Consider the following 14,937-nt stretch of genomic DNA (forward strand, 5'->3'; position numbering starts at 1 on the left):
TAAAGAAGTTCCCCCTCATGTTACCCCTAAACTTCAGTCCCTTAATTCTCAAGTCATGTCCCCTTGTTTGAATCTTCCCTACTCTCAGTGGGAAAAGCTTTTCCACGTCAACTCTGTCTATCCCTCTCATCATTTAAAAACCTCTATCAAGTCCCCCCTTAACCTTCTGCGCTCCAAAGAATAAAGCCCTAACTTGTTCAACCTTTCTCTGTAACTTAGTTGCTGAAACCCAGGCAACATTCTAGTAAATCTCCTCTGTACTCTCTCTATTTTGTTGACATCCTTCCTATAATTAGGCGACCAAAATTGTACACCATACTCCAGAATTGGCCTCACCAATGCCTTGTACAATTTTAACATTACATCCCAACTTCTATACTCAATGCTCTGATTTATAAAGGCCAGCACACCAAAAGCTTTCTTTACCACCCTATCTACATGAGATTCCACTTTCAGGGAACTGTGCACAGTTATTCCCAGATCCCTCTGTTCACCTACATTCTTCAATTCCCTACCATTTACCATGTACGTCCTATTTTGATTTGTCCTGCCAAGATGTAGCACCTCACACTTATCAGCATTAAACTCCATCTGCCATCTTTCAGCCCACTCTTCCAACTGGCATAAATCTCTCTGTAGACTTTGAAACTCTACTTCATTACCCGCAACCCCACCTATCTTAGTATCATCTGCATACTTACTAATCCAATTTACCACACCATCGTCCAGATCATTGATGTACATGACAAACAACAGTGGACCCAACACAGATCCCTGTGGCACCCCACTCGTCACTGGCCTCCAACCTGACAAACAACCATCCACCATTACTCTCTGGCATCTCCCATTCAGCCACTGTTGAATCCATCTTGCTACTCCACCATTAATACCCAACCATTGAACCTTCTTAACCAACCTTCCATGAGGAACCTTGTCAAAGGCCTTACTGAAGTCCATATACACAACATCCACTGCTTTACCCTCATCAATTTCCCGAGTAACATCTTCAAAAAATTCAAGAAGATTAGTTAAACATGACCTTCCAGGCACAAATCCATGTTGACTGTTCCTAATCAGACCCTGTTTATCCAGATGCTTATATATATTATCTCTAAGTATTCTTTCCATTAATTTGCCCACCACTGACGTCAAACTAACAGGTCTATAATTGCTAGGTTTACTCTTAGACCCCTTTTTAAACAATGGAACAACATGCGCAGTACGCCAATCCTCCGGCACTATTCCCGTTTCTAATGACATTTGAAATATTTCTGCCATAGCCCCTGCTATTTCTACACTAACTTCCCTCAATGTCCTAGGGAATATCCTGTCCGGACCTGGAGACTTATCCACTTTTATATTTCTCAAAAGTGTCAGTACTTCCTCTTCTTTGATCCTCATAGTTTCCATAGCTACTCTACTTGTTTCCCTTACCTCACATAATTCAATATCCTTCTCCTTGGTGAATACCGAAGAAAAGAAACTGTTCAATATCTCCCCCATCTCTTTTGGCTCTGCAGATAGTTGGCCACTCTGACTCTCTAATGGACCAATTTTATCCCTCGTTATCCTTTTGCTATTAATATAGCGGTAGAAACCCTTCGGATTTACTTTTACCTTACTTGCCAAAGCAACCTCATATCTTCTTTTAGCTTTTCTAATTTCTTTCTTAAGATTCTTTTTACATTCTTTATACTCCTCAAGCACCTCATTTACTCCATGCTGCCTATAACTATTGTAGATCTCCCTCTTTTTCCGAACCAAGTGCCCAATTTCCCTTGAAAACCATGGCTCTTTACAATTTTTACGATTTCCTTTCAACCGAACAGGGACATAAAGATTCTGTACTCTTAAAATTTCACCTTTAAATGTACTCCATTTCTCTTCCACATCTTTCCCATAAAACAAACTGTCCCAATTTACTCCTTTTAAATCCTTTCGCATCTCCTCAAAGTTAGCCTTTCTCCAATCAAAAATCTCAACCCTAGGTCCAGTTTTGTCCCTCTCCATAATTATATTGAAACTAATGGTATTGTGATCACTGGACCCGAACTGTTCCCCAACGCATACCTCTGCCACCTGACCCATCTCATTTCCTAACAGGAGGTCCAGTACCGCCCCTTCTCTAGTAGGTACTTCTATGTATTGTTGCAAAAAACTATCCTGCACACATTTTACAAACTCCAACCCATCCAGCCCATTTACAGAATGTGTTTCCCAGTCTATGTGTGGAAAATTGAAATCTCCCACAATCACTACCTTGTGCTTACTACTAATATCTGCAATCTCCTTACATATTTGCTCTTCCAATTCTCGCTCCCCATTTGGCGGTCTATAATACACCCCTATAAGTGTTGCTACCCCTTTCCCATTTCTCCGTTCCACCCAAATAGCCTCCCTAGACGAGCCCTCTAATCTATCCTGCCAAAGCACGAATCAAGGGATATGGGGAGAAAGCAGGAACGGGGTACTGAATTTGGATGATCAGCCATGATCATATTGAATGGTGGTGCTGGCTTGAAGGGCCGAATGGCCTGCACCTATTTTCTATGTTTCTGTAACTAATTCTGCCCTCTCCAAGCCTCTGGCGCTTCGGGAATCCTGGTCAACTTTGAAGAAATTAAAAGTCACCCGCAACAAATATCCTGCTGTTTTTAGATCTTTCCATTGTCTGCTTACATATCTATTCCTGTATCTCCTGCTAGCTATAGGGAGGCCTGCTGTACATCTGCCCTCCCCTCCGGTATAACCATCAGAGTGATTGCACCCTTCTTATTCATCTTTGACCTATTCATTCAGGTCATGTTTATCAAGGTGTACAGTCCCTTCACATCTCCATCCCACATCAGGATGGACTGAGGGCCCTCTGCTTCTACCATGAGCAGAGGCCCAATCACCTCTCTTCCATCAACATATTCATGTACAGATTACCTGTACTAAGATTGCAGATGGCTAGAAGTTGAACACTTTTCTGAATAAACTATATGAAGAACACATGGAGCATCTTAACATGAATTCCTGAAACTACTGAAATTTACTGTAGAAGTGATGGATTTTCAACCTGTTGTACACATGCCAGCCAAACCAATACTATTTAACAAGCCCAGTGCCCGGCACTTTGCTTATAATGCTGTAGATTATTGTACATCAGGTGCTAGTCCTGTATTAACATCTGTAACATGCACACTGCCTGAATACAATTACTTTCCCAATAATATTATTGTCCAATTGACTTTCTGGTCCAAATATGTACCCCACAAATAACAATCTTTGATCAGTACAGCTTATGAGAAATTAAATTAAACCTCAAGAACATTTTATTTAAAAAAAAAACTGATCAATATCCAAGGGACCAGGGGCTACAGTCATTGCTTTTGAGTGCTCATTATTCTAACATACATTCATCTTCAAAGCCCGTCCTCAAAGAAGACTAACCTATCAAATAAATTATTCGGATGTTTACGATTTAACACAAAATACCATAACTTTTTAAACAATCACACTATGTATATATCTCATTCAAATAATATAATTACCAGCTTTTTTAGGCGATACGATAATAATAATAATAATGATATATTTTTATTAGATATAAACTATTATTAGATATAAACTTTTTATTATATATATATATTTTGAAACAATTATAGATTCACTATATTTAAGAATGGTGATTGGATGATGATAAAGGACAATCAGTTCAGAACTTGACCATAAAACCTGCAACATAGCTGAGCAATGTTGAACAAATTAACAATTTTCATACATTATACTAAAGAGTATCAAATTTGAATCTGTACTTTGACCTTTATTTCCCACTTGACCCAAGGATTAGATACAATTTGGTTTACTAAAGCAAGAGAGGAAGATGCTATGTATTTATCAACATTATAACAAAGACAAATCTGAAAAACTTGACTCAGGGCGTATGAAAATATTGTTAAACTCTTCACAGTCAAATACCATACCCCGTTTCTCTTCTGTATTTGCCAAAAGTCTCAGCTAGCAGACAATCCTGTGTTATTGTCAAAATTGGCTTGATAACATTAACAACCACATTATGTATGCAGCACAATTTTAATCACAAACTTTTTAAATGACTTATTCACTCTCCAGAGACCAATAGAACAGATGCATCATGTTGGTGTATAGAAAATTGCTGACAAGAAAATAATTTTGCATAAATTATAACTTCCTGATGAGCACAATTGTATATCTCTCCTCACTGTCATTTCAATATTTACAATACAATACAATACAATTTATTTGTTGTCATTTGAACCCAGAGGTTCAAACGATATTTGGTTTCTGCAGTCATACAAACAAGAAGAACCAAGACACAACACAATTTACACGAACATCCATCACAGTGAATCTCCTCCTCACTGTGATGGAAGGCAAAGTCTTATCTCTCCCCTGCACTCCTCGTTCTCCTCCCGATGTCAGAGTCAAAGCCCCCGGCGGGCGATGGTAAATAAGTCCCGCGGCAATTATAAAGCCGCGCCGGGTGATGCAAGGCCGCGCTCCGGGTCTTGATGTTGGACCCCCGGCGGGCGTTAACAAGTCTCGCGGCCATTTAAAGCCGCGCCGGGCGATGTAAGGCCCCGCTCCAGGTCATCCTCAACCCCGCAACTCGGGCGGGAGAAGTCGCTGTTGCGGAAGCCCCGAAAAGCGGTCTCCCACCAGGGACCCGCGGGCTCCCGGTGTCACCGTCCACCGGGACGGCGGCTGGAGCCCCCGAATCTCCTGGGTCGGGCCGCAGCAGCGCCCCACCACCGCTCCTCCCGCTCCGAACTCGGCCAGCTCCGCGATGGTGGGTAAGTCCGCAGCTCCGCGACTGGAGCCCCAGGTCGTTCCAGTTGGAGGCCGCTCCACGGTGCTCGGCCCCAACGACAACGGAGACCCGACAGAGAAAAGGTCGGGTTCTCCGTGCAGGGGAAAGATTAAAAACGTTTCCCCACCCCCCACCCCCCACACACATACCCACTTTAAAAAAAAATAAAAACTACATACAAACGAGACAAATAATTAAAAAAACGACAGACGGACTGCAGATTGGCTTGGCTTGGCTTGCAACTTTTCACATTCATCTTCAGTAATCCCACCACAGATAAACAAAATTTTCACTGAAAATTATATGTGGTTTTCTGTAGAAAATAATTTAAAGATCTCAGATTTCTGATAACATCAACATCATAAGCCTTAAGAAAAATGCAGGTAACAACATACAATAAAGCAAAGTGACCCAGAGCTTAAGAACTCCAATAATTTATCCAAATAATTCTTGTGAAACTCGACTAGCAGAACATCGGCACATTAAAACTAGCAAAAATAATCTTAAACGCCATGTGCTTTACAGTCAAAACCAAATTGTTTATAACCTCATGGGTATCAAATGCTGAAGATGAACCAAATAATTTGTTAAGTATTAGTGCTGAATAATAGAATCACAGAAAAGTTACCATATAGAAGAATGGCATTTGGCCATCGCAACTATGCTAGTCAGAGAAGTACCCCCCAACTTAAGCGCACCTTCCAGCACTGGGTCCATAGCCCTACAGGTTATGTTCATCAAACCCATATTCATGTACTGTGTAAATGTGATCAGTTTTCTGTTTCCAGATACCCACCAACTGAGTTGGAAAAAAATCCCTCATTTGCCTGTTGATTCTTCCACTAATTACTTTAAATCTTTGCCCCTGGTTTTTGAACTGACTGCCAGGAGAAACAGCCACTTCCTGTTCACTCTTCCCTCAATCAGATCTCAACAAACAGCCTCTCCTAAACATTACAGTAGTTTCTATAATTCTATGAACATCTTAATTATTCCTCCTATGTTTGGTCTAAACTATTAATGTTCCCCATAAAATGCACAGTACTGAATACTGAGTAGGAAGGAACTACAGATGCTGTTTACACTGAAGATAGACACAAAATGCTGGATTAACTCAATGAGACAGGCAGCATCTCTGGATAGTAGGAATGGGTGAAGTTTCAGTCTGACGAAGAGTATCGACCTGAAACATCACCCATTCCTGCTATCCAGAGGTGCTGCCTGTCCCGCTGAGTTACTCCAGCATTTTGAGTCTCTCTCGTACTGATTAATGAATTCAGTAACAATGTCCAGTCACAAAACTCAACCCCAGTCCACCCCTCGACTATCATGCTTAAAACAATCAATCTGCAGAACAATCCTGCCCCAAAAATTCACTTATCCAATTCCACCAGAGCTGCAGCCTGAATTCCTCCACCACTGTGTATGCTTTTAAATTAATCAGTTCCTTATGTCTCCTCAACCATCACTATTTGTTTCAGACCACGAGACAATTTTGGATCCAACTTGCCACTCTTGCTTGAATCCTACACCTTTTCATCTTTTTGATCCTTCTGATATATTGGGCTTTAACCAACACTATGCAAAAATCATTAGTGCATCATACACTCCTCACAGGAGGATTGAGGAGTTCTTTGAGAAAACAGGAGGGTTAATTAGATTATGACCTTCCCTGAACAAATCCATGCTGACTGTTCCACAAGATACATGATGGTGACTTGGAACCAGGCGAGGGGCATTGGACATGGGTTACAGTAACAGGGGTGGGATTGCTGCCGTTAGACCGGTTCGATCTGGAGGCCGACTAACCAACCCATCTACACTTACATCCAATTCGTACTTGCTAAAGCAAAAGTTTGCAGAAACTTTGTTAGTTTTCTCTGAAGTGTGAGTGGTTGGAGGGAGGCCTGATAGGTGTATAAAATTATGAGAGGCATGGATGGGGTGAGAGATTGCAACCTTCACGTGGTCCGCCCTGTTTCGACGAATGCAATCAACCCAGCGTGCACAATCAAATAAGATCAAATAGAACAAGTTGTCCTACAACTTTGGGCTGTGCACGCCATACGCAAGAAGAAGAAGAGGCATGGATAGAATAGACAGTCAGAACCATTTTCCGAGGATGAAATGTCAAAGACTTTAAGGTCAGAGAGGGATAGTTTAAAGGGGATGTGCAAGCAAGTTCTTTTTTTTTTTTTACAGAGCGTAGTGGGTGCTTGGTACACGCTGCCAGGTATGGGGGTGGAGGCAGAAATGATAGAACATATAAGAGACTTTTACATAGGGACAGGATGGATATGGATCACAGGCAGGCAGATGAGTAGTTTATCTTGCAATCATGTTCTCCATAGATAATTTGAGTCGAAGGGCCTTTTCCTGTGATGTACTGTTCTATGCTCTATCACAAAAAAACATGTCCCAGCACAGATCCCTGCAGAATACCACTGGTCAGACCTCGCCAGAATAACACCATTCCATCTGAAGAAGGCTCTCAACCTGAAACGTCGCCTATTTCCTTCGCTCCATAGATGCTGCCTCACCCGCTGAGTTTCTCCAGCACTTTTGTCTACCTTCGATTTTCCAGCATCTGCAGTTCCTTCTTAAACATTCCATCACTACCCTGTCTTCCATCCAGCTGACTGGATTTCAGCATCTGCAGTCTCTTGTGTTTTTTCATGTTTGAAGATTAAGTTGTAGCATTTTATAAAATCTTATCTAACCAATAGAGACTACGCCCCACCCCCCTCCTCTCCCCCTGTGCCCCACCTGGATTTGCACTTATTTTTGCCCTCACCTCCACCAATGTTCATTCCTCTAGCTTCACAATTCACAACTTCAATCCTTTCGTTTCGCACCTTCATTCATCTCTGGCCTTTGTCCACCATCTGCCTATCAAAAGCCCTCTCTCACCTGTATCAACCTATTACCTGCCAGGCTCTGTCCCGCGCTCCCCCCCCCCCCCCCTCTCCCTCTCCCATCCCACACCTCCGCACCTATCCAAGCTCTGCAGAGATGCTGCCAGACCCGTTGAGTTACTGCAGCACTGTGTTTTTTTGGTAAACCAGCATTAGTAGTTCCTTGTATCCACAGAGTCTATAGACATGTTTTCCCAGTGACTGTGTCGGTACCCCCACCCACATCCTAAAGATATGGGATGATTTCCCACTGTAAATGACTCCCAACTTGGGCGGTGGAGGGGCAATCCAAGTGAAGGTGGAGGGCATGGGATGAAGGTATAGCAGATGATGGAGGGCATGTGAAGTCTGAAGGGTCCCGACCCGAAATTTCACCTATCCATGTTCTCCAGAGATGCTGCCAGAACTGCTGAGTTACTCCAGCACTTGGTGTTCTTCCCCAAAGATGCAGCTTGACTTAATGAGTTACTCCAGCAATTTGTGTCTTTTTTTTGTAAACTAGCATCTGCAGTTCCTTGTGTCTACACATGATGAGGGAATAGTTTACATGGGAATGTGGGGAAATGGGATTGCTCTCTGCACCTGTATATACTTGATTAGATGAACATCGTGCATTGTTCGTGAACGGGAATGCCTATGGTGGGGAATGGGATGCATCCAGAGGTGTGATACCATTAGATTTTGGAAAAGATCCAGCATAAGAGGTAACTAAACGAAGAGCAAGTGGAATTGTAGATTCTACACCAGTGCAGATTGAAAGTTGGTTGCCAGATAAAAAACAGAATAGGAACAGGTTCTTACTTCAGCAGGCTGTTACTGGTGGTATACAATGTGGATCAATGCCTAGTCCCCAACTTGGGGTTTCACTACATACTTTGGTTTTGCTATGGTACCCTGTTCATGGGAAAAACACAATTAAACTGGAAAGAATGCAGACAGGATTTACAAGGATTTTGCCAGACCTTAAGAGCCTGAGCTATAGGGAGCTATAGGGAGCATGGTCAGTATATTCCTTGGTGCGCAGGAGGTTAAGTGATCTTATAAAATCATGGGGGAATAGATAGGGTGAATGCGCAATCTTTTTTTCAAGGATATGGGAATCAAGAACTAGAGGGTGCAGGTTTAAGGTGGGAGGGGAAATATTCAACAGGAAATTGAGGGACAACGTTTATTGTTCCTTATATTCAACTGCAGGCTGTGAATATAAGGAACAAGCAATCTGAGAAAGTATTTGATGAGGGTACAATACAACATTTAAAATATATCTGGACAAGCGCATGACTAGGAAGGGGGTCTTTATGCACTTTGAAGGCAGAGATCAGTACAACACAGGAACGGGTCCTTCGGCTCATGATGTCTGTGCTGACCACGATGATAATTTAAACTGCACATGGTCTATATCCCTCAATTCCCTGCCTAAACGACTCTTAGAGCATTATCAACGTACCCAACCCTGCAATCAATTCATCACTCTCTATGTGAGACAGGGCGGAGGACTCGGACATGCCAGGAAGGTGTGGGGGAGGGGTCTAGCATACACTTGATGGGCTGAAGGGCTTCGTCCCATGCTGTTGGTCGCTATAAGCTGAGGGACAGCATCGGTGCGGATGACCAGTGCGCACAACTCCCCGGCCGATGAGACGGGCAGTACGTACCGTGGCCGTCACCTCCGCCGCTCAGTTCACACCTCGGCGCGGCTGCCTGGGTCCCTTTGCCTCCATGTCCCAACGGCCCGGTCGGTGCAGGTACAAGTGGTGCAAGTGCAGCCGCGGTCTCTCCGTCAGTTGTTGGGCCGCTCTCGCGACGCCGCCACCACCGACACGCGGTGCCCTCCCACCAACCCCCTCGCCGGCCCAATCACAGGCCGCGCCTCATCCTGACCGCCAATTGGACACAAGGCAGGCCAATGAAACGGCAGCCCCTTCCTATTGGTCCCTAACGTCCATCTACGGGTGATATGATTGGACAAAGCCTCGGGAGGGGGAGGCGGCTCCCTCCTTCTGAAATATTCATTAGAATTATGATCGGAATATTCATGAATTAACTTAATATTAATGAGGGGGCGGCGGTTGATTGGTGGCGGCGCGAGACACCGAGGGAGGCGCTCGGGGGTCAACCTGGGGACGACGCTGGGTGCCGACCGTCCAGATGCAGCATCCCTGGGGTAAGGGAGTGGGACCCTCACAACCTCCCTGCGGAAAGGGAGTCAATAACCCACTATCACCTGGCCCACAGCCAACAGTGGGCCCTTGTTTAGTTTAGTCTATAATACTGTCACGTGTACTGAGGTACAGTGAAAACTTGTGTTGCGTGCCAACCAGTCAGCGGAAAGACAATACATGCTTACATTCGAGCCATTACAGTGTATAGGTCATAAGGAATAGGAGCAGAATTAGGCCATTCGGCCCACCAAGGCAACTCCACCATTCAGTCATGGCTGATTTATCTCTCCCTCCTAACCCCATTCTCCTGCCTTCTCTCCATACCTTCTGACATCCGTACCAATCAAGAATCTATCTTTCTCAGTCTTAAAATTATCTACTGACTTGGCCTCCACAGCCTTCTGTGGCAAAGAATTTCAGAATCACCAACCCTCTGACTTACGAGGATATTTTGGATTCTGAATCCGTGGCTACGATCTGGAAAAAAAGAAGGAAAGGTTTCATAATGGCAGTTGCTGGAGCTGATTTGATAGCACTTCGCGGAGTTCCCCACTTCGATCCGACGGGTGATGCGAGTACCGTCAGCGTGAAGTGGAACGCTTGGCTGGAGGAATTTGAGGCCTATGCCGACAGGCGAGAGCTCTTTCTTGAGGAGAGTACGCCGGGGCAGAAGGCGCAGCGGAGAGTGTTTCTTCTCTTCACAGCGGGCCCAGTGGTCCAAGAAATGTTTCAAACACTCCCTGACACTGGAATGAAGGAAGACTATAAGAAAGCCGTTAATGCTTTGAACAGTCATTATGTGGTGGTGCCGAATGCTACATTTCAACGCCATTTATTCCGTAAAACAATGCAGGAAGAGGGCAACACTGTTGCTCAATTTGTGACAAGACTCAGACAGGTGTCTGTAGGATGTAAATATGTGGCTGCTGATGTGGAAAACCAGAGATTGGATCAGGTTGTCCAGCATTGCAGGTCAGACAAGCTCAGGAGAAGGCTGCTAGAAAAAGGGGGTGAGTTAAACATGAATGATGCTTTGTCAATTGCAGTGGCACTGGAAGCTGTTGAGGGACAATTTCACAGCACGAAATTGAAAGATTCCAAAACTGGGCAAGTTAACCATCTGTCCTACGGTAGACCAAGAAGTATGCCTGAATGTGAGATCGAGTGTTACAGATGTGGCAACAAGGGTCACATAGTGAAAGATACATGTTGTCCAGCAAAAGGTAGAACATGTAGGGAATGTGGAGATAAAGATCATTTTGCAAAGAAATGTAAAAGTAAGGCCAGGGACAAGACAAGTGATTACAGCAAGAAAGGGAAGTCCAGTGAAAAGAAAGGCAGACCTTGGCAGAAAAAGAAGGGCCATGTCCATCACATAGAAGATGATTTCAGAAGTGATGAAGACAGTGATGAAACTGGTGAGCATGCTGTTAAAAGGAATTATTTAGTTTGCAATGAATGAGAGCCATCACGAGAAAGTTGCAGTGACCATCAGAGGTGTTGCAGTGGCAGTGATTGTAGATTATGTTAGCGACAGCAACGTTATTGACAGATCACTTTGGGAATGCTTGAAACAGCAGAAAATCAAGTGCACGTCACGGTGGTGTAGTAGGAAGTTATATCCATACACCGCAACTAAACCATTGCAGACCATTGGATGTTTCACGGCTAAAGTAGCAGTCGGAGATAGAGAAACTGAAGCAGAATTTGTGGTGATAGAGGAGAAGGGAGAACCTCGGCTGAGTAGAAGCACAGCTTGAGAGCTGGGAGTGATTCACATCGGAGTGCATGTCAATTCAGTGCAGTCATATGATGACACGAGGCAGAAATTACATTCAGTATTCCAAGGGGTTGGAAAATTGAAAGGCCGGCAAGTGAAGTTAGCCATTGATGAAAATGTCAAGCCGATAGCTCAACCGGTGCGGAGAACGCCATTTGGACTTCGTGGAAAAGTAGAAGCTAAAATCAAGGAGTTGATTGATCGGGACATTATTGAGCCAGTTAAACGTTCGAGACCATGGGCGAGTCCTGTAGTGATTGAGCCGAAACCCAATGATGGCATTAGACTGTGCGTTAACATGAGGAGAGCCAATGAGGCAATAATCAGAGAAAGACACCCAATTCCTATGGTCGATGCGGTGCTGTAAGAGTTATCAACCAGTAAAGTGTTCTCCAAAATTGATTTCGTGGGGATATCATCAATTGGAATTACATCCAGTCAAGAGAGGTGACAACATTCGTCACTCACTGTGGATTATACCGGTACAAAAGACTGATGTTCGGAATCAATGCTGCCCCGAGATCTATCAGTACCAAACCCACACACAGATTCAAGGTGTACCAGGAGTAGCAAACATATCAGATGATATCATCGTCCATGCATCAGATTCAAGATTCAGGTTCAAAACTTTATTGTCATTGTGCAGTGTACAAGTACAGAGACAACGAAATGCAGTTAGCATCTCACCTAGAAGTGCGAACACAGAATAATGGTACAGTAAATATATCTATGTATATACAGTAGCAGTAGTGCAATTTCCGGGGAGGGAGATCAGTCACTGGGGGAAGGAGTGTCTGAGGGGAGTCCGAGATGACTGGCAATCATCAAGGTGCAGAGTTAAGTAGGGTAACAACCGCAGGGAAGAAGCTGTTCCTGAACCTGCTGGCCTGGGAACGGAGAGACCTGTAGTGCCTCCCAGATGGGAGGAGGGTAAACAATCTGTGGTTGGGGTGAGAGCAGTCCTTGGCGATGCTGAGCGCCCTTTGCAGACATCGCCTGCTCTGGACGGACTCAATGGAGGGGAGCAAGGAACCGGTGATGCGTTGAGCAGTTTTCACTACCCTCTGCAGTGCTTTCCGGTCGGAGACAGAGCAGTTGCCATACCATACTGTGATACAGTTAGTAAGGATGCTCTCGATGGTGCAGCGGTAGAAGTTCACCAGAATCTGAGGAGACAGATGGACCTTCTTTAGTCTCCTCAGGAAGAAGAGACGCTGGTGAGCCTTCTTAATCAGTGTTGAGGTATTGTGGGTCCAAGAGAGGTCATCAGAGATGTTGACCCCCAGAAACCTGAAGCTGGAAACACGCTCCACCTCCGTCCCGTTAATATGGATGGGAAGAGCATGACAGGAGGTTGAAGCAAGTGTTGACTAAACTTCAAGAAGCAGGACTCACCATGAATATAGACAAGTGCAAGTTTGGCATCTCTGAGATGGATTTCATGGGACTCAGACTCGCAAGTGAAGGGCTGAACCCAGCCAAGGCTAATGTGAAAGCTGTTGCAGATGCACGTAAACCTCAGAATGCAACCGAGATGAGGAGTTTTCTGGGACTGGTCAATTACTGTGCAAAATGTATTCCAAATTTTGCTACACAGGCAGATCAGCTGAGAAACTTGACCAGGAAAGATGTACCGTTCCAGTTTGGTAATGAACAGAGACAGGCATTCAAAGCACTGAAACAGAGTCTAATGAGTGTAGAAATTGGATGTTATGATCCAGCTGCACCAACAAAAGTCATAGCAGATGCTAGTCCGGTCGGCTTGGGAGCAGTGTTAGTACAGACACAAGCAGATGGACCCAGAATCATAGCATATGCCAGTCGATCTTTAACCAGCATGGAGAGAAGGTATTCTCAAACAGAGAAAGAGGCACTGGTATCGACCAGTGGCACTAACGCCAGTGGTGATGAAGTGCTTTGAGAGGTTGATCATGGAGCAAATCAACTCCTACCTCGACAAAAACCTGGACCCACTGGAGTTCACGTACCGCCACAACAGATCAACGGTGGATGCGATCTCGCTGGCCCTCCACTCCGCACTGGACCACTTGGACAACAAAAACTCATATGTCAGGCTGTTATTCATTGATTACAGCTCGGCATTTAACACAATCATCCCCTCCAAACTGGTTATCAATCTCGCAGAACTGGGTCTCTGCGCATCCCTCTGCAACTGGATCCTCGACTTCCTCATCCACAGACCACAGTCTGTTCGTATTGGTGGAAATGTGTCAGCCTCGATAACAATCAGCACGGGAGCACCTCAACGCTGCGTGCTCAGCCCCCTGCTGTACTCACTCTATACCCATGACTGCGTAGCGAACCACAGTGCGAACTCCATCATCAAGTTCGCTGACGACACCACTATTGTGGGGCGTATCACTGATGGGGATGAGTCAGAATACAGAAGAGAGATCGAGCAACTGTCCATATGGTGCCAGCGCAATAACCTGGCCCTCAACACCAGCAAAACCAAGGAACTGATTGTGGACTTTGGAAGGAGTAGGAGGGGGACCCACAGCCCCATTTATATCAGCGGGTCGATGGGTGAAAGGGTCAAGAACTTCAAATTCCTGGGCGTGCACATCTCTGAAGATCTTTCCTGGTCCGAGAACACTAACGCAATTATCAAAAAAGCTCATCAGCGCCTCTACTTCCTTAGAAGATTACGGAGAGTCGGATTGTCAAGGAAGACTCTCTAACTTCTACAGGTGCACAGTCGAGAGCATACTGACCGGTTGCATCGTGGCTTGGTTCGGCAATTTGAGCGCCCTGGAGAGGAAAAGACTACAAAGGGTAGTAAACACTGCCCAGTCCATCATCGGCTCTGACCTTCCTTCCATCGAGGGGATTTATCGTAGTCGCTGCCTCAAAAAGGCTGGCAGTATCATCAAAGACCCACACCATACTGGCCACACACTCATCTCCCTGCTACCTTCAGGTAGAAGGTACAGGAGCCTGAAGACTGCAACAACCAGGTTCAGGAATAGCTACTTCCCCACAGCCATCAGGCTATTAAACCTGGCTCGGACAAAACTCTGATTATTAATAACCACTTTCTGTTATTTGCACTTTACCAGTTTATTTATTCATGTGTGTATATATTTATATCATGGTATATGGACACATTTATCTGTTTTGTAGTAAATGCCTACTATTTTCTGTGTGCTTAAGCAAAGCAAGAATTTCATTGTCCTATACAGGGACACATGACAATAAACTCACTTGAACTTGAACTTGGACTTG

General features: G+C 44.6%; 1 protein-coding gene across 1 annotated transcript in view; it reads right to left on the reverse strand.

The window, feature by feature from the left end:
- Window positions 1-9,581, reverse strand: part of LOC116976741 — a 201,416-nt gene extending 191,835 nt beyond the window's left edge. The window contains exon 1 of the mRNA XM_033026629.1: window positions 9,405-9,581. The gene's annotated coding sequence lies outside the window, so the exon portion shown is untranslated. The remainder of the gene's footprint in view (window positions 1-9,404) is intronic.
- Between the last annotated feature and the right edge of the window lie 5,356 nt (window positions 9,582-14,937).

The sequence above is a fragment of the Amblyraja radiata genome, chromosome 9, assembly GCF_010909765.2.
Source record: "Amblyraja radiata isolate CabotCenter1 chromosome 9, sAmbRad1.1.pri, whole genome shotgun sequence".
Classification (NCBI taxonomy): Eukaryota; Metazoa; Chordata; class Chondrichthyes; order Rajiformes; family Rajidae; genus Amblyraja; species Amblyraja radiata.